Genomic DNA, 24,281 nt, shown 5'->3' on the forward strand with positions numbered 1-24,281 from the left:
AGCAATGGCTCAGGTAGAAGGTATTTGTCATTTTAAATGCATATTAAATAACTGTTGCTGTGCTCATTTCAAAAGTAGTGAACAGCGCCCCAAGTGCCCAACTGGCATAAGAGCCAGTGTTGACTTTTAAGTGCGGGTGCTCTGCACCGGAAACCACTGGCACTAATTAAGCACTGACTCCGCCACCCTAAATTCCATTGCTCCGTTCATGAAAAAACTAAACGTACTATAAAGCAACTGTAAGTGTAGGGTGCTTTAAGATATAGGCATGAGGTGGAATCAAGATAAGACATTGCTGGTATTCAATAACCCTGGTATCCGGAAAGGCCAGTGACAGGATCCTAAAAACATACTTCGAGCCCCTGCCCTGAAAACATGAGACACAACCTTGAACAAGTGGATGGTTGGAAACTGAAGGTGCCCACAGAAGCTTTTACTCCTTTAGGAAATGTCATTGTATTCTGAAAGGATTTAAACTCCAGAAGAATGAGTATCAGCCACTACGTCTGCATTTCAACTTGACAGCTGAGAGACCGAAATGGAATCCATACAATATGCTGTAAATTACCTTGCAAAAAAGTGTAATGCCTATACGACTTTCAAGTACATTAACCTCAGATTTTGAGACTAATTGATGCTGTTAACTTCAAAGGAGGGGGCTAGAGATTTCAATATGGAGTCAGCCCGAACGCTTAGCCTTTCGCTCACCATCCCAGAGGTAGAGGACGCTCTTAGGAAGGGTACCCCACTAAAGGCCCCAGGGCCGGATTCAGTCCCTCTGGATCTTTTTAAATACAACGTTGAGGTGTGGGCACCACTCTTATTAAATTTATTCAGAGCAGTTGTGGTAGGGCGTATTCCGTCCTCGTGGCAAGAGGCTGTAGTGGTACCGATATTCAAAAAGGGGGACAAAGCTGACCCGTGTTGCTACAGACCGATACCGTTAATAGATGCGTCCTGTAAGCTGATGGGAAGGGTGGTATTGGCACGCTTGCAAGCCTGGGCTGAGTCATCAGGTATTATTGTGGACTCCCAGTATGGGTTTAGGAGGGGTAAAGGAACCACAGAGCAGTGCCTTAATTTGGCCTTAATTATGGGTAAGTACATGAAGGCCAAGCGTGGTTGTATCCACTTGGCCTTCATGGACTTATCCAGCGCCTTCGACACTGTTTGCAGAGATAAACTGTGGCAGATGATGGAGACCATGGGGTTTGAAGAACCACTGGTCACCCTTCTCCTCAGACTGCACGCTGCCACAACAGTGAGGATCCGATTTGGCCGAGGTGGGGAGAAGACAAAGCCCATCCCATCGACTGAAGATGTCCGCCAGGGATGCTCCCTTTTTGTTCCTGGTGTACACCAACGGTTTGGAAGGCTATCTGTTGGAAAGTTGTGTAGATTTCCCCCAGGTTAATGGTAAACGGATACCGATGATATCTTATGCAGATGACACAGTGTTAATGACCGTAACCGCCAATAACATGCAAAGGTGTTTGAATGCTTTTGACGCTTTTATGCAAGGATTAGATCTAAGGGTCAACTTCACAAAGTCTTTCACCATGGTCTGCGGCCCGAAAGGGGTAAAATCTCGTAGGTATATGGTGAATGACTCAATTATTGTGAAAGTCGATAATTTTAACTATCTGGGGAACTTATTCAATAGAACTCTAAGCTGGGATCCTCTAATATCAGCCCGTGTTCAAAAGGCTACGCAATCTATAGAGGCCCTTTTCCGTTTCTCAAGTAAATTGGGTCAAAAGCCGGCTGCAGAATTAAAAATCTTATATAAAGCAAAATGCATCCCTGTTGCAATTTATGGGGCAGGAGTATGGGGGACACAAAACTGTAATAAAATCCAAGTCATGGAAAATAAATTCATAAAGCGCCTTTTATCTGTCCCATCTGGCACTTCCAACAGCTTTTGTCATACTGAGGTGGGTCTTGATTTTGTGAGGGATACTATCCATGTCTCACCTTTGCTGCTATGGAGCAAGGTTTGGAGGTCTGATGAACTGAAACTCACAAAGGAAATTTTGCAAGACTGCCTTAAGCTTGATCATTCTATGGAGATTCCATGGCTATTATATGTAAGGGAAACCTTCCACAAGATTGGATTGGGACACATATACCTAAATCCCGAAATCGTTGGCAGGGAGACCAAACTATCAATTAAGGACGCCTATCGTACCAGCTTAGGTATGTTAAGGAATAGTGAGCAAGCAGTATATGATGGGGGGTAAGCTGCATCAGCAGCCTTATCTATCATATATTATGCATGCTCAATGGCGTTTTTACTTGACAAGGTTTCGCCTTAGTACGTTGTATTTTCTTTTTGCTTTCCCAAAGCAAGCAGGGTGGTGTGCGAGACTTCCCCCTTGCCCCTGTAATAACAAAGTTTCACAAAACACTTTGCACCTCATTCTTTTTTGTAATTTGTATAAAGATCCAAGAAATCGGTTTATTAAGCCTGTTTTGTTAACTCTTGGATCCCGCTATTACAAAGAGGGTTATGAATATGTATCATCTTTATCAACTCCAGCCATATGTAGTGCTGTGCTTAGCTTTATTAGATTAGCGCTCACTATCAGAAATCGATATTGAACAGCATTATTGGATACCAACGATTATTATCTGGAATACATCTAGCAGATTATTGTATATATTTGCATTCAAATGGAACGCACATGCACTTTACAACTTTTCTGTCTATATACATGACCCTTTTTATCCTGAATATATTGTAAATTCAAATTGGATACATAATATGTATTTCAGATGTTAATATAACTGTATGGCTTCTCTTTTGTTTTAATTATATGTGTAATGTCTTTTTTAATCTGTTTATACTTTTATGATTCTATCTTTGAATCGAAATAAAGTTCTTTGACTTGACTTGACTTGAGACTAATTTACAATGTGAATGTTCAGACAAATGCATTAGGAAAATGTTCCACTTGTACTCATGCACTGCAGTGAGGAAGTCTAGTTTGCATGGAATGAAGGAGGCCTGGAGTCGGAAATAGTACTTATCTGAAAAGGGAATGCACATGAACAGGCAAGGTGTGGGCGCCCAATGCATCTCATCCACTCTATAGTTCCACACAGGTTTACTTGTGCCACTGTGCAAATTATTCATTTCAGTTCATGAATATGCAACACTCCAATATTCTAGGTGGAATTAATTTGTTTACTAATGTTAAAACTGTTTGAAAAATGTGAATGAATATATCTATCAGAAATGTTCTGCGATTGGAAACTAAAGATGAACACTTGGCAAGAGTTCAGTTCAGTTTCTTGCGAGTCTGTGAGCGGAGGAGGAGAAATCTGTTTGAGTCGTGAGCTGTGGTCTGCCTGCGGTCCGAGGTCTGCCGAGACTGCAGAGTGGAGCTGAGCCGGTGCCGCAGGAGCGAAGCCGGTGTGTGGCTGGCAGCAAGTGGCCGTAGGGCTTGAGGCCGGAGGCAGAGCTGGACGGATTGAGTGAGGTGAGAGGAGCGGAGCAAGTGAGGCAAGGTGGAAGCTCCTAGTTTCCTTTTTTCCCCCTTTTCCTCACACTACGCTACAGCCAAGGCAGTCAGCCAAAGCAGTCAAGGCAGGCGCCATCTGCGCTGGTAGAGGGGTTGCCACTGCAGCACCTGAAGCGGCTGTGAAGGTCGAAGAGTTTGCAGGAACCAGAGGCGTAGCTAGAGCTTGTGGCGCCCGTGGCTATCCCTCAGAGTGCCGCCCCTAGGGGGGGCTGGGGGTAGTACCGCCGCTAATAGTTACCTCGATCATTCAAGTTACATGCACATACATGACACAGTCCAGGGCTACACAGTTGTGAATACACCCATGATCGGCAGTACAAAGGAGAACACACAGACTGCCACCCTGCAGGATTTCAGGAAGGGCCTAAAACATGGTTATTCGATTAACGTCCCTCATCAGCAGCACCGCCCCCACCCCTCAGCGCCTAGATACCCTCACAGGTGATAAGTAGCGTTATGCAAATCCTGTTTGTTTGATTGATTGACACCAGATGTCCAGACACCGTTAGTGCGCTATATTAGTTTTATCTGTAAAACTGTATGTCTTTGCAAGTTAAGTGACCCCTTCAATGGAGATTGTGCTGTCTATACATGACAGTGCACGAACACACCATGCTTTAAGGATATATGTGCAACATTGTGAGTTCAGTGATGAAGCATTGATGGCAGCGACTCCACTCTGAAAATTGTTCGAGCACCACTGGGTGTTCCCAATCCTGTTTCTCTTGGTTATTACCTTCTCTGACTCAAGGAAATTCTAGTCCCCCTCCCATATGAATGTGTCATAAGCCCTCTGGACATTATTAAGGCAGGTATTGTCCTGATAATGTGGTAACCAGATATTTTACTAATTTTAAGGCCCCCAGCAATGAAGTCCCTCTATACCAACCACCTGCATAAAGTAAGCACTGCATACAGGATATAGATGAGTCACAAGAGTTGGAAGGCCTCCTGCACTTACCCTGCCCAGCCCTGCAGCCACTGTCAGTAGCTGCTCGCTGCTGCTGGACAGAGATGAGCTGCCTAAGTAAAGGACAGCTGGAGATCTTGGCTGGCCGAGGGTGAAGTATAGTTCATATATAATCCATACACTTCCTCCTTATCGCTCTATTCTCCCCTCTTTTTACCTTACCTCTCATTCGTCCAACACAGAGCAATGCTACCACTAGATGTCTGTCTGTCCCTCCTATACCACCTCCTTATTCCTCGGCCCACCCAGCTCACCTGCCTGCTGATCCGTCGTCCACTGCTGCAACTGATGGCTTTTCCTTAGCCAATAATGGAGGGCGGGCATCTCGGAATAGTGTAAGCATGTTATGTTGTGTACTTATTGTTATATCGTTCCAGGATGGCCATCATGTTGCATAAAGATGTAACGTGATGGCCATCTTGGAAGTTATACTAAATAACATTCCAAGATTACCACCTGCTGCTATTGACTTTGCCACATTTCTGAAATCGGTGGCAAAGTCAATATCAGCAGTGAACAGGCATTGGTAAAGCAATAAAACAAGTTCTATTGCTCAGTTTTGATACTGTAACATCCCGATATGTAAAAACTTACAAAGGGATTGTGAGAATATGCATTATGCTGTTCCCTTCTAGAACAAGGCTCCTAATAGCGGGCTGTAGAACAGTACACCTGAGAAGAAATAAGGAGCAGATATCCTTAAGTAGATTGCTTTGTTCACTGACAAAAGGTGTTTCAAAATTAAAGTTGGGCATTTGGTCAAAAACGAATTTACGGAGTCTCTGCTGAACTTGCTAAACTTAAACTAGAAGTTCACCAAAGAGAATGTACATACAGATAAACATATGCACTGGACTCCATGCTGGTTTATTGCGTTAGCAAATTTACTATTCCAAACGTAATCGCAGTGCTCCCAACATTTCTAACGAACTTTGGGTCGCATATAAACGTTTTATGGTTGCAAAGCCTGCCTGTAATTTGAAAAATCTGAGGGTGAATGTAAAACACCGGCGGCAGACAGCAGCACGCACCCCGGGCATTTTGGGCAAAGCAGGCTCAAACTCCCGCCGGCAGCACGGGCAGCTCCTGGGGACCAGGTCCATCGGCAGGAAATTGAAGAAAAAAACCCACATAACAGTGGTGCCTACCTCACGCTGAGTCCGAATGGTGCAACATTGTCTGAGTCTGTTCACGTGACCTGATAGACTGGCGCCAGCGTTCGGGTCTCACTCTAGCAGAGGGCGCTAATTTGATACTAAATGCCCAGGTGTGATCCTCTGTGCATAGTGTCCCAGGGGGCTGCCAAGAGGTGTCAGTGGCATAATAGGGAGTGGGTGGGGTGGCAGGCCCACTGAGGGCAGGCCCCGCCCAACAGGTGTCACTCATGTCTCGATCTGGTGACGTCAGGCCTGGGCTGTACTCTGATTGACTGGTGGCCCATTGCGGCGGCTTTTATAATTTATTTGGGGACTGGGGACACTGACTGACACTACTGTAAAGTGTCAGACAGTGAGTGTCCCCAAATAACTTATAAAGGCCACTGCAACAGGCCACCAGTGCCGCGCGGCTACCGCCTGCAAAATAGTGCTACCCCCCGTAGCTACGCCACTGCATTTAGAGCCTGAAAAAGAACCCGTTCCAGTAGCTCTTTCTAATTTAAGCCGGTGCTAAGACCCGACCCACTTAAATCTTTGTTTGACACTCTCTCTTTCTCCACTCACTTCATCTTTTAATGTCCAGTCAATATTAAACTTACTCTCAGTCTTGCAGTACCACATTCACTTTCTCTCTTGCTCTCTTTCACTCTCTCTCTTTCTCTCTCTCTCTGTCTCTCACTCCCTCTCCTTCTCTCTTTCTCGCCCCCTCTCTCTCTTTTTTCTCCCTCTCCCTTTCTCTTTCTCTCTCTCCATCTCCATCGCTCTCTCTCTCTCTTTCTCTCTCCCCCTCTCTTTCTCTCTCTTGCTCTCTCTCTCGTTTGCTCTCCCACCCACACGTCCCCACTCAGAACTTTAAAATGTAGATGTGGTAGAACCGGGCCTGGTTGTAGGTATAATGTTACTTGTTGTATCACATTTCTGGATGCAATGACAGAAACAGCAAAATACAAGTCAGGCGGCACACTATGCTAAACACAGATTTTTAGCATAGGTGTTTTAAAGCCACACCCTTAATTAAATCGGCCACCCCCTTTGAGAGATACCCCTAGAAATTGACCTATAAATTACCCTATCAACTTAAGAATAGTGCTGCATGTGATTATCGAAAACAAGCTTACATACGCCAAGGGGGGGGGAGAAAAAGAGCAAACCAGGCATGAGCAAAGTCAGCACTGGCACCGGCTCTAGGACAAAGGAGACCCAAGCGCGGCTAGAATCTACCCCCATTGTACACTCAAACTTTAACTCAAATTCAAACTTGAATAGCATCGCTATCCACAAATACTTTACCCCAATTCTCTCTGGACAAAAAACACTAGGGAAAGAAGAGCCTTGTGACAAAGCAGCAAAGCAGGCAAAACAACAAGCAAAAGATGGCCAAAGCCAGGAAACAAAAATATAGGTCACAGAGAAACCGGCCGACGGGATCCACTTTTCCCCCAGAATAATGGAGTAAATCGTCACCCGCCCCGGGGAAGGGATCAAGACGCACTAGGGCAGAGCTTTCCAAACTGTGTGTCCCGACACAGTACTGTGTCGCCTGCAAATGGTGGGTGTGTCACGGGCACTTAGCACATAACATCTGCTAAGTAAGAGGCATTCCCAGACACTCTATGGGGGCCGGGCGATTCACAACAAAGCCTCATTAACCAGTAAATGCTATTTAAAGACCTGTGAAGTGCTTGGGTGCAGCTGTGTGTAAGCCCGGGAAGCTGGGATGAGGTGACAGAGGGTGACAGAGGGAGGAAGACAGAGGGAGGGAGACAGAGGGAGGGAGATAAGAGGGAGGGAGACAAGAGGGAGGGAGACAGAGGGAGAGAGAGGGAGGGAGACAGAGGGGGCAGAGAGAGGGAGACAGAGAGAGAGAGGGAGATAGAAGAGTGAGTGAGACAGAGAGAGACAGAGAGACAGAGGGAGAGAGAGGGAGAGAGAGGAAGAGAGAGGGAGAGGGAGACAGAGGGAGAGCCAGAGAGAGAGGGAGACAGGGAGAGAGAGGGAGGGAGACAGAGAAAGAGACAGTGAGAGAGAGGGGGGAGACCGAGACAGAGATAGAGATAGAGACAGACAGAGACAGATAAAGACAGGGGCAGAGACGGGGCAGAGACAGAGAGACGGAGAGGGAGACAGAGGGAGGGAGACAAGGACTCAAAGACAGACAGATAGAGGCAGAGACAGACAGATAAAGGCAGAGAATGAGACAGGCAGAGGTAGAGAGGCAGAGAGACAGAGAGGGAGAGGGAGGGAGACAGAGAGAGAGAGGGGGGAGACAGAGGGAGGGAGAGGGAAGAGACAGAGAGAGAGGGAGACAGAGAGAGGGAGAGGGAGGAGACAGAGAGAGAAGGAGACAGAGGGAGACATAGAGAGGGAGACAGAGGGAGGGAGGCAGAGGGAGGGAGTCAGGGGGAGACAGAGGGAAGGAGAGGGAGACAGACAGAGGGAGCGAGATAGAGGGAGGGAGGCAGACAAGAGGGAGACAGACAAGAGAGAGGGAGACAAGAGGGAGGGAGACAAGAGAGCGGGATACAAGAGGGAGGGAGACAAGAGTGAGTGAGACAGAGGGAGACAGAGAGAGGGAGAGAGAGGGATGGAGAGAGAGAGAGAGACAGCGAGAGGGAAGGAGGCAGAGACAGACAGAGATAGAGACAGAGACAGATAGAGGCAGAGACAGGGACAGACAGATAGAGGCAGAGACTGTAACAGACAGAGACAGAAAGGCAGAGAGACAGAGAGGGAGGGAGACAGAGGGAGAGAGATAGAGGGAGACAGAGAAAGGGGGATGGAGGGAGGCAGAGTGAGACAGAGGGAGGGAGTCAGGGGGAGGCAGAGGAAAGGAGAGGTAGACAGACAGAGGGAGGGAGACAGAGAAAGGGAGACAGAGAGAGAGGGAGACAGAGAGAGAGGGAGACAGAGAGAGAGGGAGACAGAGAGAGATAGAGGGAGACAGCGAGAGAAAGGTAGACAGAGGGAGACAGAGGGAGACAGATAGAGGGACAGAGACAGACAGAGGGACGGAGACAGAAGGACGGAGACAGAAGGACTGCGACAGAAGGTGACAGACAGAGGGCAACAGACAGAGTGCGGCAGACAGAGGGATACAGACAGAGGGAGACAGACAGAGGGAGTAGGGTGACTGAGGGATGGAGACAGAGGGAGGGAGACAGACAGAGGGAGACCATTTGCCCACTTTTATTTCAAAATTTTCTTTGGTGGTTCGGTCTCGCTTGTTCGCTACACTGCCTTACTATGTCACAAAATGATGCATCTTCAAAAAGTGTGTCACCAACAAGAAAAGTTTGGAAAGCTGTGCACTAGGGCAAGGAAACCCAGAAGTCTTTGGAATATCCTCAGCATTGGAGACCCCGGAAATGAGGCAGGACCAACCAGGGCAAGGAAATCCAGAAGTATTATAAATATCTTTAGCGCTGGAGTCCCCAAATAAGGTTAGACAATAGACGCATGGGGAGAACATGGTGACTCCACAGGCAGGAGGCAGAAGCATTCAACACAACTTGTCTTAGTCACCGTCTTTGTCAGTAATTAAACTACTCACTTTTAACTAAAGTCCACCCTTGCTGGGAATAGGGCTGAGAGAGAACAGCCAGCTGGGGGAACAGAACCTTCACCACCTTACCGCTGAAACAAAGTGCACAACTCAAAACAGCTGGTATATCCAAAACTCTCTGTTATCCTCTGTAAATTCTACACTAACAACACCCATCAATGCGCTCACGTGGCAAACACAATAATTGTAAACACAAATGGATACAATGCAGGCAATTGCATTAGCAATGAACAACATAGAGGGTAAAATCGATAATCTAGCACATGGGTACTCACAAACTTACTCTCGGGGACCAAATTTACAGTGTGGTTTGTGTCCGAGGACCGCACTGGTGGGGGCGGGGTCAGTGGGGGAGGGGGCGGGGCTAGAGCAACAAAAATAACTGTGACCATGAGGTTGATCACAGGTCCCTGCAGCGGACGCCTTCGTCCACTGAGCCACCAGAGCCGGCATACACACATCTCTCTCTCTCTCTCTCCCTCCCTCTCTTTCCCTCCCTCTCTCTCCCTCTCTCCCTCTGTCTCTCTGTCTCCCTCTGTCTCACTCACTCTGACTCTCTCACTCCCTCTCACTCCCTCTCTCCCTCTGTCTCACTCACTCTAACTGTCTCACTCCCTCTCTTCCTCTGTCTCACTCACTCTGACTGTCTCTCTCTCTCTCTCTCTCTCTCTCTCTCTCTCTCTCTCTCTCTGTCTCCCTCTCTCTGTTTCCTTCTCCTTCACTCTGTTTCCCTTTCCCTCATTCTATGTCCCTCTCCCTCACTCTATTTCCCTCTCCCTCACTCTGTCTCCCTCTCTCTCCTTCCCTCTCCCTCCTTCCCTCTGTCTCCCTCTCTCTCCTTCCCTCTCCCTCCCTCCCTCTGTCTCCCTGCCTCTACCTCCCTCTACCTCCCTCTGTCATCTCACAGTGTGCCCGGGCTGAGACAGCTTCTGGGCACACACACACACACAGCCGCACCCGAGCACTTCACAAGTCTTTAAAAGACCATTGGCATGTTAATGAGACTTTGTTCACCTCTTAGCACCCCAGCAGCCCCACTCTGACTATTGCGGGACTCGCCCTGCCCCCACAGAGCAGCAGAGTCTCTGAGTCGCGCTCTGGTTGCAGACACTCTTAAAAAAAAAAAAAAATTTAACTCGGGTACGATGTCTGCAAGGTCCGCGGGCCGCCAGGGAAGGCTTGCCGGGCCGTACTATAAGTACCCGTGATCTAGAAGGAAATTTGGAACTGTTGAAGATGCAGACAACAGCTGGGTGCTCTTTCCTCCCAATTAGCGAGAAGCTTAGCTCCCTTCCAGAAGTTTTACCATCAATGATCATAGAACTAAAGCAAAGACAATTAAAGACCATAGAGCAGTTAAATCAAAGCACAGCTGAAAGTGCATAAAATTACGTAAAGAACAATGGAATCGAAGGGAAGACCCCCGCTCAGAAAAAGAATGAAGCCAGAAAAATTACTTTAGGGCCGGATATACCTCCGACATCCTCGCAGCTGGCATCAGCGACATGTCAAAAGTCCACCCAAACGTGTAGAAACCTCAATGTTGCAAATCTCTGCCTAGTAATGCTAATCGGGCAGATAACCTGGGAAAAGCCAGGGAATTTTGCAAAATATTAACCAGGAGAGAAAAAAAATGCTTGAAGAAGCAAGCAAAAAACATCAAATCATGTGGACGCGCAAAGGAATTTCAGCTGGGCCAGGCCGCATTAGACGGCACACGGAGTCAAACAATAAATCTAAAAAATGCCTAAGTACAAAGACACCCGGAAGCTCAGAAACTTTACTCAATTTTTCAAAAGGATAGACCAAGTGACAGGCCAGTGAATGGCCAGTCAAACAAAACATTAATAACCAAACCAAATACAAATTCACAATATGAGGACACCCAGTCAAATAAAACACTAATACCTCACCCCCCCATAAATTCAAACTGTGACGTCGGACAGACTACTGAGAAGAAGGAGCAGCCCCCTCACGAGATCGAATCCCCTTCACAAACAGATAGTAGAGGGAACCACCATAGTGAAAGGCACTATGAAATCCAACAACAGGATGCTTTACTGCACGTCACAGATAGAGAAAGGATATCTTTGCTAACATCGAATAACGTTGTGACATGGGGGAACAAGGCCATCCACGAAGACATTAAAGTAACTCCAACAACCGTTCGACGTGTGGAAACACACTCTCCCATCACTGGCCAATGGGTCCAAGCGTAAAAGTAATTAGAGGATAATATTACAATCCTTACACCTGAATATATATCATGAGGAAACTCTAACACCCTAAACAGGTCCAATATTTTACAAATTATTCGACACATTCCAGAGCTTTCATTCATAGTGACTGAAGATCTCACCCAAGTACAATTCAAGGTATTGGGTAGTAATACTACAAGAGAATCAACAATACTACAATGGGAAAACAATTTCATAGTTCAGAAGATCATGAAAGAAAGAGACCAGTTCTTAAAATGGGGGATAAATGTACACACACCAAAAGAGGAAAATTACCCACACATGCTAGAGGGCGGATCAAATGACAAAAAGACATCTAAACAAAATTCTTCTTAAGAGGGACAAATTTAGCCCCTCGCAGGACATCTTTTCTTAACCTAGGAATACAACTTTCATCTAACTCTAATCAACCAGGGCGCATGATTACAGAAAGAGGACAAATGGATCAACACAAAACCCAAATGGAATCGCAATGACCCGAGCATGTCCAAAACCAAACTGCAATGAGTTTGGTAGTGGTGCACAGCAATGTTTTATTCTTGACGATCCTTATGTTATACGTGCTGGGTATCACTCTCCGAGTGTGATTGTATATGTTAGATAAATATTGTAGCATCCCCATAAACGTGGGGTATGTCCCCTGGGCACTGTGTTTTTATCTCGATGGTGAGATTTACTCCAGTTCAATAAAGTTTTTATCACACTTGTCTGTTGGTTGTTTCAATGTTGATTTTTATTTAATTCTGGGAACATTGTACTTCATCTCCCACCACAATGCAACTTGCTTCATATTGTGTTTAACTTTCAAATATCCCAATGCATTTCGGTCTGGTTGGCCTTCATCTGGGGAATATTTGATGGATAAGAATCATATTTGTGGCGGTCCTGTTTCGTTCTACGCGGGATTGAAACCCTGTTTCATTCTATGTTATAAGGAATTTCAACAGCCAGCAAAAAAACATAACATATTTGTAAGGCCATCCGGGGGCTTATCCACATACATACGAATCAGCAGTAACATAAAAGCAAAATCCGTATTAATTATTGACATGATTCAAGCTATTGTTCTGCAAGGCTTGAAATCGAAAGGTGGCCCTGCAACGATTCTACTTTTGAACGTTTATTTTAACTGCAAAGATAAACCTAGACACTCCGAGATGAGGGTTCTGGTGGATACACTAGAAAATGTGTTCAGTAACCACCCGAACTGTGGAATCATACTGGCCGGGGACTTTAGCACCCAGAATTTGGGGATAGCAAAAGATGCCTCACTGCCTAAGGATCATGCTCAAACTCTATTGAACACATTTTTAAATATGTACAGATTGAGGGCAACACATAAACCACAGCCTCCCAACCCCGCTGTGCATAAAGACGTACAGGGGAAAAATAAATCTTCAATTGATTATATCTTTGCGTGTATTCCCCTGCATGATCAAGTGATAGAACTTTTAAATCCAGCATTGCAGACCAGTGACCATCTTCCACTGGCCATAGCCATCTTGCTGCAAAGGGCCAGCCTACCATACATCTCCTTTTGGGCTTGCCTACCAGGGAGAAAATACATGCACCCCTGAGAAGAATAAAATGGAATAAAATAGACACATCGAGTGTGCCCAACTGGAAAAGCAACTGGGCCTCTCTTGCTAAAGATTACACAGCAGGTAACATTTCTGAGAATTGGACCAAATTGACGCCGGAGCTGTATCACCTCTTGTCAGGCAAAAAAACAAACCATTTGCACGACCACGTAGAAAGGGTGTGTTGCCAATTTCAACCTAGGTGTGGAAAAACTGAGCAAAGCAAGCGGGCCTTGAAACAAGCCAACCGCATTTATATGCGAATGGGAAATGACAAAACACTTCAAAACCAGCTGTTAGCAAGGAAACCAACAGGGGAAATGTATGGGACCAAAAAAGGCAACAGCAAGACTCACAATGGCTGCACATTTTCAGCCATCAGTGCCAGCCCGTTCAACACTTCTTTAACAACTTCTGAAGAAACAAACACATTTCTGGACATAGGAAATCGGGTGATACCAATATTAAAAAACATCGGAAAGGACAGGGCACCGGAACCCAACGTTTACCTGGACATCTCTTCAAAGAAGATTCTGACTTTTGAGGAATCCTACTTACTCCGCTCTACCAGATTTGCTTGGAAAACTCAATGATCCCCAAAGCCTAGAAAGGATCCCTGCTTCAACGGATCCACAAAAGGGCGACACCAGAGTTCCATCCAATTACAGTCTGACAGCCCTTTTGGATATTGAGGCAAAAGGATATGCAAGCCTCTTGCTGCAGGACCTGCAAAATTGGGCCAACGATAGAGAACTCTTACCAGTTTACCAATCAGGCTTTAGGCCGAGGGCATCAACACTGTATAATATCTTAGCCCTTGCTTGTCTTGCAGAACAGTCTACTCAGAAAAACCAGCTTCCACTTTTTGCATGCTTTGTGGACTACTCTGAAGCATTTTACTGTGTTAACAGGAACCTGCTGTGGTGGAAACTATAAAACTGGGGAATTCCGACCACATTGTTGAAAGCAATTATCGCCCTATACAGCGGAACGTGGGTATGCGTGAAATTATCGATAAATTCTGCTACAAGAAAAATCTACACGGACCATGGGCTTAAACAAGGATGTGTATTGGCACCACTTCTCTTCAACCTCTACACCGCCGACCTTGGTAAAACAATATCCAAAGCCAATTTTCTATCTCCAAAAATTAGGTCAACTAGACTATTTCTAATGCAGTATGCGGATGACATGGTATTAATGGACCACACTGAAACGGGCATGCAACGAACATTGGACGCACTAAGCATCTACAACAAAAATGATTTAATAACAAACATAGGAAAAATTAAGGTAGTAATTTTCGGGAAGTATGCAAAGAAACTTAAACAACAATGGAGAATGGGCAATTTGAAAACAGAAACAAAAACTAAATACAACTATTTGGGGGTATGGATCATGAGTAACGGGAAGTCTGCAGCATATACTGCATCCATCGAGTCAAAGGCCAAGGCTGTGACATACGCCCTATGCAAATTGAACTCCAAACGAAGTAGCCCGACAACCGAAACGATCAGAAAGGTTATAAGAGCTAAGCTACTCCCTTCAATCACATATGGTCAACTTGAATTTCCTGCGGCAATAATTAACATCATGGAACGTGCTAAATGCAGAGCGTTCAAACAGATCTTTCACATACCTGCTCATGGCCGGAACTTTTTGGTACGACTTGAATTCGGGTTAAATAAACAATGTTACGAACATTGGGCATGGATTGTTCGATAACACTGAGGCGTCTGTGCTGCACCCCCGAATACAATGAAGGCCACTCTGAAGGAAATTTTTGTGAAAGGCAATAACCCATGGGCTAATGGCCTTTTTACTGCTTGCACTGACCTGCACCTTGACCTGTCCAAATGGCAGGATTTTATCCACCAGCCCGGAATATTAAAATCTATTTTTTAAAAACAAGTCAGACTACTGTCTAAGGAAGATGGCATGAAGGAATTAGAGTAATCTAGTAGTAAAATTAGGCTATTAGCTTGTTCCTTCCATGATAAACTAATACAGCCATACCTTGATTCCACCTTAAACAAGACAGTTTTAAAGCAAATTCAGGCAGTGAGGCTGATGGTATTGCCAATGAAAGATATCAACTCCTGTTGGAAAAACATTACAGGAGGTCTCCACTTGTAGACTGTGCCATCAGTATGAGTAATCTATGGCTCACTTGGTTTGCACATGCCACTGTTTGGATTATGCAAGTCGCACTTTATTGAAACCTCTGTTTTTAAAACATGGTATATGAACCTGCACAGAGGCCATGATAATTCTCTTCAACTTGGAGATTCCAATGGAACTGGACAGATTAGCAAAATTTGCACTTCAAGTGAGAGAACTTTTAAGTACAGACTCAAACAAGGACTAAAGGCAGATTGTTGTTTTAATTGAGTGTTTCTCACTGCTACCTTTTACCTTTTTACTCATTATTTAGTACTGTGACTGCTAGATTAATTTAATGAATTGATCATGTTCTAGATATAAATAACAGATTGTCAAATGAAATGATTATGTATTAACCATGACTGAAAAAAGCGATCGAATGGAGAGATCCCCGCTCAGCCTCTCTTGTAACAATTTTAATTAATTGAAACAATAAATTCAATTCAATTCACTTGGACTATAGAGTGCCATGTTGCAGTGAGGAGGCACTGGATTTTGCAACTCCCTTCGTACCACGGGGGCATTGGCACCCTGAGTTTGTGATACTGCTCGCCTCTCTCATTGAGAGCTGGACAAAACCAAACTTGGCGCCCCCTCCCACTCATCCCCTTTAATTATCTAGGTGTCACTGGTCAGAGTGAGACTTCTGCAAGCAGCTCCTGCACCCCTCTGGATTTCGGCACCCTGGGCGTTGGCCCAGCTCACGCATGCTAAAAGCAGACCCTGCACTCACTCTCTTTGTCTTTCTGGATTCCTCAAACACACACTCATTTATGGTTGTTTTGCAGGTGCTACCTTCAGTACAAAAATGGGAGGTCAATGTAATAAATGATATATTCCATAGAAACATCTTGCTAAATTAATTCACTATCATTCTTGGCCCTTGGCATTTGAGCATTTGAACCTACCAAACAAACTACGTAACACAGACCTATCTCTTTTAGACCTTCTCATAATTATAGGTATACACACAATCCTATGCGAGTGATAAACTCAAGAAACATCTCACTTCAGATATGGTGGGCATGCGATTGCTGCATAAAGAGTTCTGACAATATCCTGATCAACATTGCAGACATCAACGGATCATCCAGACCACTATGGAACAGCTTAGACCTGTATTTGCAAAAGTCAACCCTCTATAGTGAGTTTAATTATACCATATCATTAGACATATAGATTTTCGGAACCTCCATTTACTAATCCCTCCACTACCCTTCATTTTATTTTTGTACATTAGATTATCTTCTCCCTTTCCCTGCTGTATTGCTGTTTCTCTTTCTTTCATTATATGGTGCATTATTTCACCTTCAGTTTGAACATTCCCTTTCCTATAGATGTACCAGTCATTTGACATTCGTGTTCTGTATAATTTCAGCAGTATGATATAGCTCATAGATATCACTTTGCAGACAACTCTAATGTATACAAGTCCTGTTTTACATGCAAGGTGTTTTATCGTGATATGTATACATCTCAGCTTGTCTTCCTTCCAAAGTGAAAGAAAGAGATTTGATATTTAAAATGGAGGGGCAAGAGGAGGAGCAATATTCAAAAGTTGTCAACATTATAATCCTGTGGGGATGACTTTGAGATGACCTCTACCTTCTGTTCTTTGGAACTCTGAAAATGGGATTCGGCAGAATCCAACTAGCAATTTGTTGATATGCTCTTGACGTGGATTCTACTGATATCAACGGCACATAATACAGCATAATCTAGCTTTCATCACTCTTCACCCGTCCAGAATGCCGCAGCCAGACTCGTCCTCAGCATCCCACGACAATACCACATCCCCCAGTGACCTTCAAGCTGCTCACACACACCTACAAAGCCATCCACAACACCAGACCCCAATACGCCCCCAAGAGAAACCTCCGCTCTGCTGACCAGGCTTTGCCGAAATCCCCAACATCCACAGAGCAAGAACAGGAGGCAGATCCTTCTCCTACATCACGACCAAGACCTGGAAGGAACTCCCCCTCTGTATCAGACGAAGCCCCACACTGCAAGCATTCAGGAAGAGCCTCATGGCCTGGCTTTTCAAATGACTGGAGCTGCCTGAATCCCCCCTCCACCACCCAGCGCCTTGAGAGCCTCACGGGTGAGTAGTGCTCTCTATAAATCCCTGATTGATCGATTAATCATAGGGTCATTGTTAACCAATGGCATAACGCAAAATGATGAGGCCCCCTGGACAATGTGGTGAGGTGCCACTGAAACTTCCATACCGCACAGGTATTCATAGGCCCTGCCTAAATGGGGGTACCCTGCAGAGAGGGGGTGGGGAACATGCACCAAAGGGACTGAAGGGGCCTACGATACACTCCTTTTATCAACATTGCTTGCCCATGAGAGTTGGAGCTATTCCTATGTGTGATATTATAGTACTGTGGGCCAGCACTCAGTGAAACTGCTGAGCATGGTCTACACTTAACTAGGAAACAACCCATTGCCTGAGGCTGCGGTTACAGTTATTTTTTAAGTCTGGTATTAGTCAAGACACTTGATTTTACTAAAATCACATTTAAAATGAACCTACGTATAGTGGCTGTCAGCCAGCCTTTTTCATCTGTTGATCTGGTGGTGTCATTCATATTTTTCTTCTACCCTCTGAAACATACATCATAGGGTAGTGTGTCAGCCATTGACTAACTTCACTGTGAGTGACAGTATTCCTCTCTTTCACAAGGAGAATGTCTGCCCTTAAAGTACTTTCCTTCAGTGCCAAGGACTGCTCAGGCAATGCGTGCGTTTTGATGCGTGATCAGCAACTCCACCAATAATAAAATACTGCATAAATCATGAAAAAACAAAAGAAGCATTGCCCCAGCTGAAAGACTGGCAGCCAACGCCAGGCCTGCTGGTTTTGCCAGTGCTTGTTTTTCTGTGTCTTTTTAGAATTTGTGTTCTAATCCCCCCCCCCCGTATTTTCCTTGAACATCACTTAGTGCTTTGGTGATGCGTTTCTTCTCAAAAGGTGCTTGTCTCTGTCAATTAAGCTATTATTCCCTTTGTTAATTCGAACGTTAACTTGACGCTTGTGTGAGCTACCTTAACCAGGACTATAAACAAAGGGAAAAGAGCAAACTAGAACGTGCTTGAACAAATCACATTATTCATTGCATATTTCTTATTGCAATTTAGACATTATATGTCAAAGTGCACTTTTAATGATGCCTGTGTGCAAGATGATGCCACTGCCCCTTGTCATAGTTCATATAATGAACCTTATTATTGGACTTGTGACCCTGTCTGTTTCGAAGTTTAGTGAAAATCATACTTAAGTTCTGCTCGAAAACTGGAGCCGTTTTAAGACTAACTGAAAGCTGCAGCAGTTTTTTCGTAAGATTCGGCTGAGAGATCCCAGATGTCTTTCATGAGAAAAACCTGTACCCACACCTAGAGCCGACGTTGTCCATTATAACCACTGCAGCTCACACTTGTTTTTAATATAACCTAGGGTTCTGTAATAATACATTTCCCTAGACTTACCTTTAGAGTTAGTTTTAAACACTTTTTCACCACACTACTTATGCACCAGACCCTCACCATAACACCCACACTTCACAGACGACAGATCAAAAGACCTCCGGCAAAGTCCCTGCGGGGCCCGTTGGGCATTGCAGCGCTGTCCCAACGAGGAGCTGCCCAATGGTGAAGCATTTGAAAAAAAATTTTTTGCTAACCCTCACTCTGATTTCTTGTCTCAAAATTTAAGAACAAACAAACAAAGAAAGTATCTTCTGTTTGTGGGGGTTATTTTATTTAAACCCTTTTAGAATTTATCAAATCTTTTATATATTTTCAGGGGTGAGAAAAACACTTATACAAAACATTTATACATATATACAAAACTACTGCACATCATACAAATATACAAATATAAACAATTTAAGCACAATCTTCTTTTCAAATGTAGCGGTTTTATGTCCACAAATAATTAATCTTTGCGAAATCTCTCTCCACTACAATAACCACAAAGTGAAATAGCAACAAAAACCGGCATCAAAGAATTTTTTCTTTTTTTCAGAAAGATCAAAACCAACTATGGAAACCGAGTCAAACTAATTAACAATAAATTCTTGTTATCTTTCTTTTGGTGTCTGCCAGTGCCTGCCGACGCGTTTCGAATCTGGAGTTAAATTTCAGATTCTCATCAGGGCTCTTTCATTGTGGATAATCTTCAATAATGGGCGACGCGGTCCCGCCGGTCCAATTATTCTAACGAAGCTAATGTAATCCTGAGTCTTTTAGTGCAACTGTAGACCTATTTTCATGTAGTCAGCGTTTGAAGAATTTCAGTTGTTTGTATTACACCCTTAGAACAAGTGTGGAGGCTCTACGTGGGGCTCCAAATCAATCTGTATTTGATTTCATATGCGGCGGAGATCGCGTTTGGGCTTCTCCGTGTCTTTGGTTCAAACGAGCAGCGGGAAAAAAGTAATTCGGGTTCCTCCGCGGCATTAGTGACAGCGTGTCAAAGTCGCGCTGGAAGCCTCTCGCTTGATGTGACTGATCCAAGGGGCGAACCTTCTAACATTACCAACACTGGTGAAGCATGACACCCCTTGGGGTGTGTGAGGGCTCTTGTTCCTGAAGGATCAGATCCCCTGGACTTGACCCCTGCAGGTCCCAACTGACCTACCACTATCATGAACTGCACACCTTTCTGTTTTTCATGACATATCCATCATCACCATAGTCTGCCCATCCATCACGTTAATTGAAGTCTGTCACTGTCAAACATAACCTGCCAGAATACTCCTCCACTTCCGTGTGCGACAATCAATACTTATTTCTCAAAAAGGGGCAGAAAACACGCATGGTTGTTTTCTCTTTTGGTATAGATAAAATATATATTTAAAATAAGAGGTTTTGTGCTGAATGACCAGAAGGTGGCAGTGTAGCTGCGCTTCTATTTTCAACTACTCTCATTCGGGAAATATTTCCATTGAACCGAGTTCCAAATCTGAACACGATGTACAGACGTCGTCTCCTGAAATGTATTTATTCATTTATTTATTTTATGGGTTTTTATATAGCGCGGACGTTACCCGAAGGCTGCGTCTTGGTGTTAGGCAAAATACGCACATATAAATATTCATTTTATTGTACGCCTGAAGGGCTGTATTGAAAATACAATGTAAATGTAAAATTTATACCACACAAGGCTCAAGTCAAGAGCAAATGTATTAGCAACAATGTATTTGAATTAACGGATAGTTGTTTTGCAGGGGCGGCGGCTCTAGGCTCATGGTGGCCCTGTGCAGGGGAGCGTAGGTAGGGGGCCCCGGAAGAGGGGGTCCGGGCGGGGCGGAGTATGAAGCAATCTTAAAATTAGTACCTTTATAACATTCTGGGCATAGTTTAACTTTGACGACTTTGTTAGAAGAGACACTGCACATATACGATAATTGATTTCTCTACCGCATTTTAAGCTGCTGCTGTATAATATTTGAAAGACACACCACCCTATACTATTGCGCCGGCCGCTATGAACACTGGAAGGCATTGGACATGATCTATTATGCACTAGCTACTTGTAGCAAGATATTGTGCCTTGAAAGCATTGGTATCTCCCACAAAGCCATCTAAGTGAAACATCTGTTGTATGTGCTGACTATCATCTTGTGTAATCATTCTATCCAACAAGAAAACATCTTTTGAGATAAAAACATTCTTAGTGTAGGTGTAAAAGCTCTGGAACACCTTCCCAAGTGAGATACAAATCATGAATGACCATCTGAAATTATTTCCAAAATAAGGATACAGAACTAGCCTCCCACTGGAGCAAACCCAAACAAATGTGACGTCAGAACAAAACACACTGCTTAAAAACGATCCACGTAAAAAACAAGAATGAGGCCAGTTCCAGGAAAAGCTTCAGAAATTACCACCATTATGCACCACATTGGCCAACTCTAAGCGGTCTTGGAATAATACTTCTCTGAGAGGTCCTAGTGGGGGCTCCAGGGTGCCCGGCTGTCAGATGGAGTGGGAGTGCACGGAAGATGGCGAGCACCAAGGCACTGGGGTGACACGCCGGTAAAGTGTTTTCATCTCTTCATAGGGAAAAGTCGCCACAGTCTGCCCGACATTTAACTTCGAGTTCATTGGTCAGCAGCCTTCTGTCCAGCAGTGCCTTTGAGAACTCACTTGGAAGATGTCCTTTATAGATTTTCTGCATATTAGGCACCTGGTGAAATGCTTTATTCGTCCTATCGAAACATAAATATACACTAAACAGGAAGATGCCGATTGGCACTTCCTACATTGATGTTAGCCGCTTGTCCGTGGACATTTTAATGTCAGACAAACGTTCTTCCAGACCTGCACATGGGGAAATGGGGCTGCATTTTCACCTAGACATGCTCTCTCTGTCGCACACGCCCTCCTACACAAACGCAAACACATCAAGAAAACATGGACATATCACAGACACCTATAGATATATAGCCACAAACACGCACGGGACAAACAGGGGCACGCGCTCAAAGCAAACACGCAACACGCACAGATATAATCAAAAAACGCACTGAACATACACGAACGCACACACCAAGCAAGCACCCAGTTCACGCATACACACATACAACAATAAGCATGCAAAGGAAAGGAACACAAATGAGCTCTTGCACACACACACCCACATACAACATGCGGCCAGCCCCTGAAGCCCCTATTATTAATGATACGAGAGCAGGTGCCGGATACTTATACTGAGACAGTCTGTAACATGAGCAAACCAACAACATCCCCTACCCAGATTGGACCAACAGAAACAAGAATGCCAGGGCTTTCTGAGATCAGAAAAGCCACTGCAAAAACATCACCCTCCCAACCAAGCACTCTCTCACGGTTTAGCGTGGTGCTCGAGAAGCAATTCGCCCTGGCTACTCGCGAGAGATATGAAGCGCTATACAAATACATTTTGTAACTGGACTACGTTACTGGTGTTAGACTATTGCAGAATGATTGATTCCTATAATGTTACTGGCATGTGATGTTATTTTATTATTTTATTTCAGCTAACTGAGAGTAAGTGTATTTTTAGGAGATTTAATAGCCTTTATAAATGTATACTTTCTAATAGCGTTGCTTTAAGGGTGTGCCGTATTGAAATGAATCTGTAATCGAACAACTATCATTATAAAAAAAAATAGCACCCCCTGGTTTACGTGTCTCATGGAGATAGAGCAGGGCTAAAACACAATCAATAAAATAAAAATAGCGCGCCATCTTTTTATCCAGAAGAACCAGCAGTGCATCCTGCTCTCGCTCGACGTCACAGCCCTCCGGCCTTCGGTCTCCTGCTCTCAAACAGCGACGCCTGTTTGAGGCCTTCGACGGTAACCTGCTGCAGTATAATATTTGAAACTAAAGACACACCACCCTATACGATTGCGCCGCTATGAACACTGGAAGGCATAGGCATTGGCCTTCCCTCGGCCTTCCATCAGACCCAGGGCAGGCACGCGCCGGAAAGGACAGTACTACTCCCACCCAGGGTCAGAGTGACACATTGTGTGACTACAGCAGAATCTACATTCAAATCTGCCTCTGCAACTGACGCCAGGTGAGTTCAGACTTTACCTTGTTTCTGAAGCAGGACAGCTCAGCTTAGTCCGACCACCACCAGAAATGCAGACTAACATACGCCACCACGACGCACGCGGGAAGCAGTATGAGGAGGTTGTCTGCAGCGCGCAAATTACTCTATCCTTGGCTTCCGGCGTCTGCCAGCCGCAACCGCCGCCCTTGGTGACATTGATTGATTGAAACACCCCGGCGCCGCTGACTGCCAATCAGGAACGAGGAACACAGGTCGGTGCGGAGCCAAAGGCCAGGAAGTGAAAGGGAGGAGGGGAGGGGTGACTCAGGGCTTTGGAAGTTAGTAATAGTGGAAGCCGGGGAGGCCGCCAAATCCCTGCAAGGGGCCGCCACGAATATGTATGTATCCGATTCCTCGTGGCGGCCCCTGGGGTTTGGCGGCCCTGTGCAGGTGCACACCTTGCACATGCCTAAGGCCGGCCCTGTGTTTTGGTCTCAGTATAGAAAAAAAAGGAAAAGTGGGTACCCGGCTACTGCCAATCCATCCCAAAAGTGTTTCTTTTGCGTAGGAAATAGATGTGGGTGAGCCAAGAAATTAGCAAGGAGAAACGAGCCAAATTTCTGGCTTGGGTCTAAGAGCCCATGCACCAGCCGCGCAATGAACATATATGTAAATCCTGCAAGGAATATTATGAAAAATATGATAAAGTCTCTTTAAAATGTAAACACGTGGAAGCGTTTCATCTTAGTACATCAGATCATATCACTGCAGGGAGAGGCATTTATGAAAAGTTTTAGTTTTTAGACATGAACTTACAATCATTCATGCCCCCACACCATGTCGATTTGTTACTAGTGAACTAAGACTAGTGCTAAATTTGTATAATTAATAAGTGCCAGGGCTCTCAGCAGGAGGCCACTGCAGCTTGCACCACACATTGACCCTGCCATGCTGCTGATGATAGTAACAACCGTGTGCCAATTTGTCTATTCCAGGCCGCAAAACCTTTAAGATTGGCTTGGGTGGCAGCTAATAGTCATATTTAAAGTACATTGAATGAATAAGTAATTGTTGTTGTGGTCATCTCTAAATTAGGCAGACAGCACCACTTTGTGGCAGACTGTCACAAGCATCGGTGTTGACAATTAAGTGTAAATGTAAATTGATACTTGTATAGCGCACTACTCACCCGCAAGGGTCTCAAGGCGCTTGTACGAATACCGCTGTGGAACCCATCCTGGCTTTCCCTGTGAGGTGTCCACTACTGGGCACCCCCAAGGTGGAGGCCAGGCATCCTTAGCGTTGTGGGGGCCGTTGTGGAGATTAAGCAAGCTATTGCCCAGAGTTGCAGAGTGGGACCCATGATTGGAATAGGCACCGAGGTGAGAATTATCAGGTCCGTGGAATTTTTGAGCCCAAGACCCGCAGAGGCGGGGAATTGAACCCTGGTCCCGGGCTAGACCTCTGCATCAGGGTCTGCCGCTCTAACCATTGAGCCACACTTCTCCACAAGTGCGGTGTCGAGAACCGGAA

The 24,281-nt window shown here is 45.0% G+C and overlaps 1 protein-coding gene across 1 annotated transcript in view; it reads right to left on the minus strand.

The window, feature by feature from the left end:
- The window catches only part of EPM2A (EPM2A glucan phosphatase, laforin), a 596,250-nt gene extending 573,318 nt beyond the window's left edge, over positions 1-22,932 (minus strand). Inside the window, exon 1 of the mRNA XM_078648681.1 lies at positions 22,790-22,932. The gene's annotated coding sequence lies outside the window, so the exon portion shown is untranslated. The remainder of the gene's footprint in view (positions 1-22,789) is intronic.
- Between the last annotated feature and the right edge of the window lie 1,349 nt (positions 22,933-24,281).

Source organism: Lissotriton helveticus, chromosome 6, assembly GCF_964261635.1.
Source record: "Lissotriton helveticus chromosome 6, aLisHel1.1, whole genome shotgun sequence".
Lineage (NCBI taxonomy): Eukaryota > Metazoa > Chordata > Amphibia > Caudata > Salamandridae > Lissotriton > Lissotriton helveticus.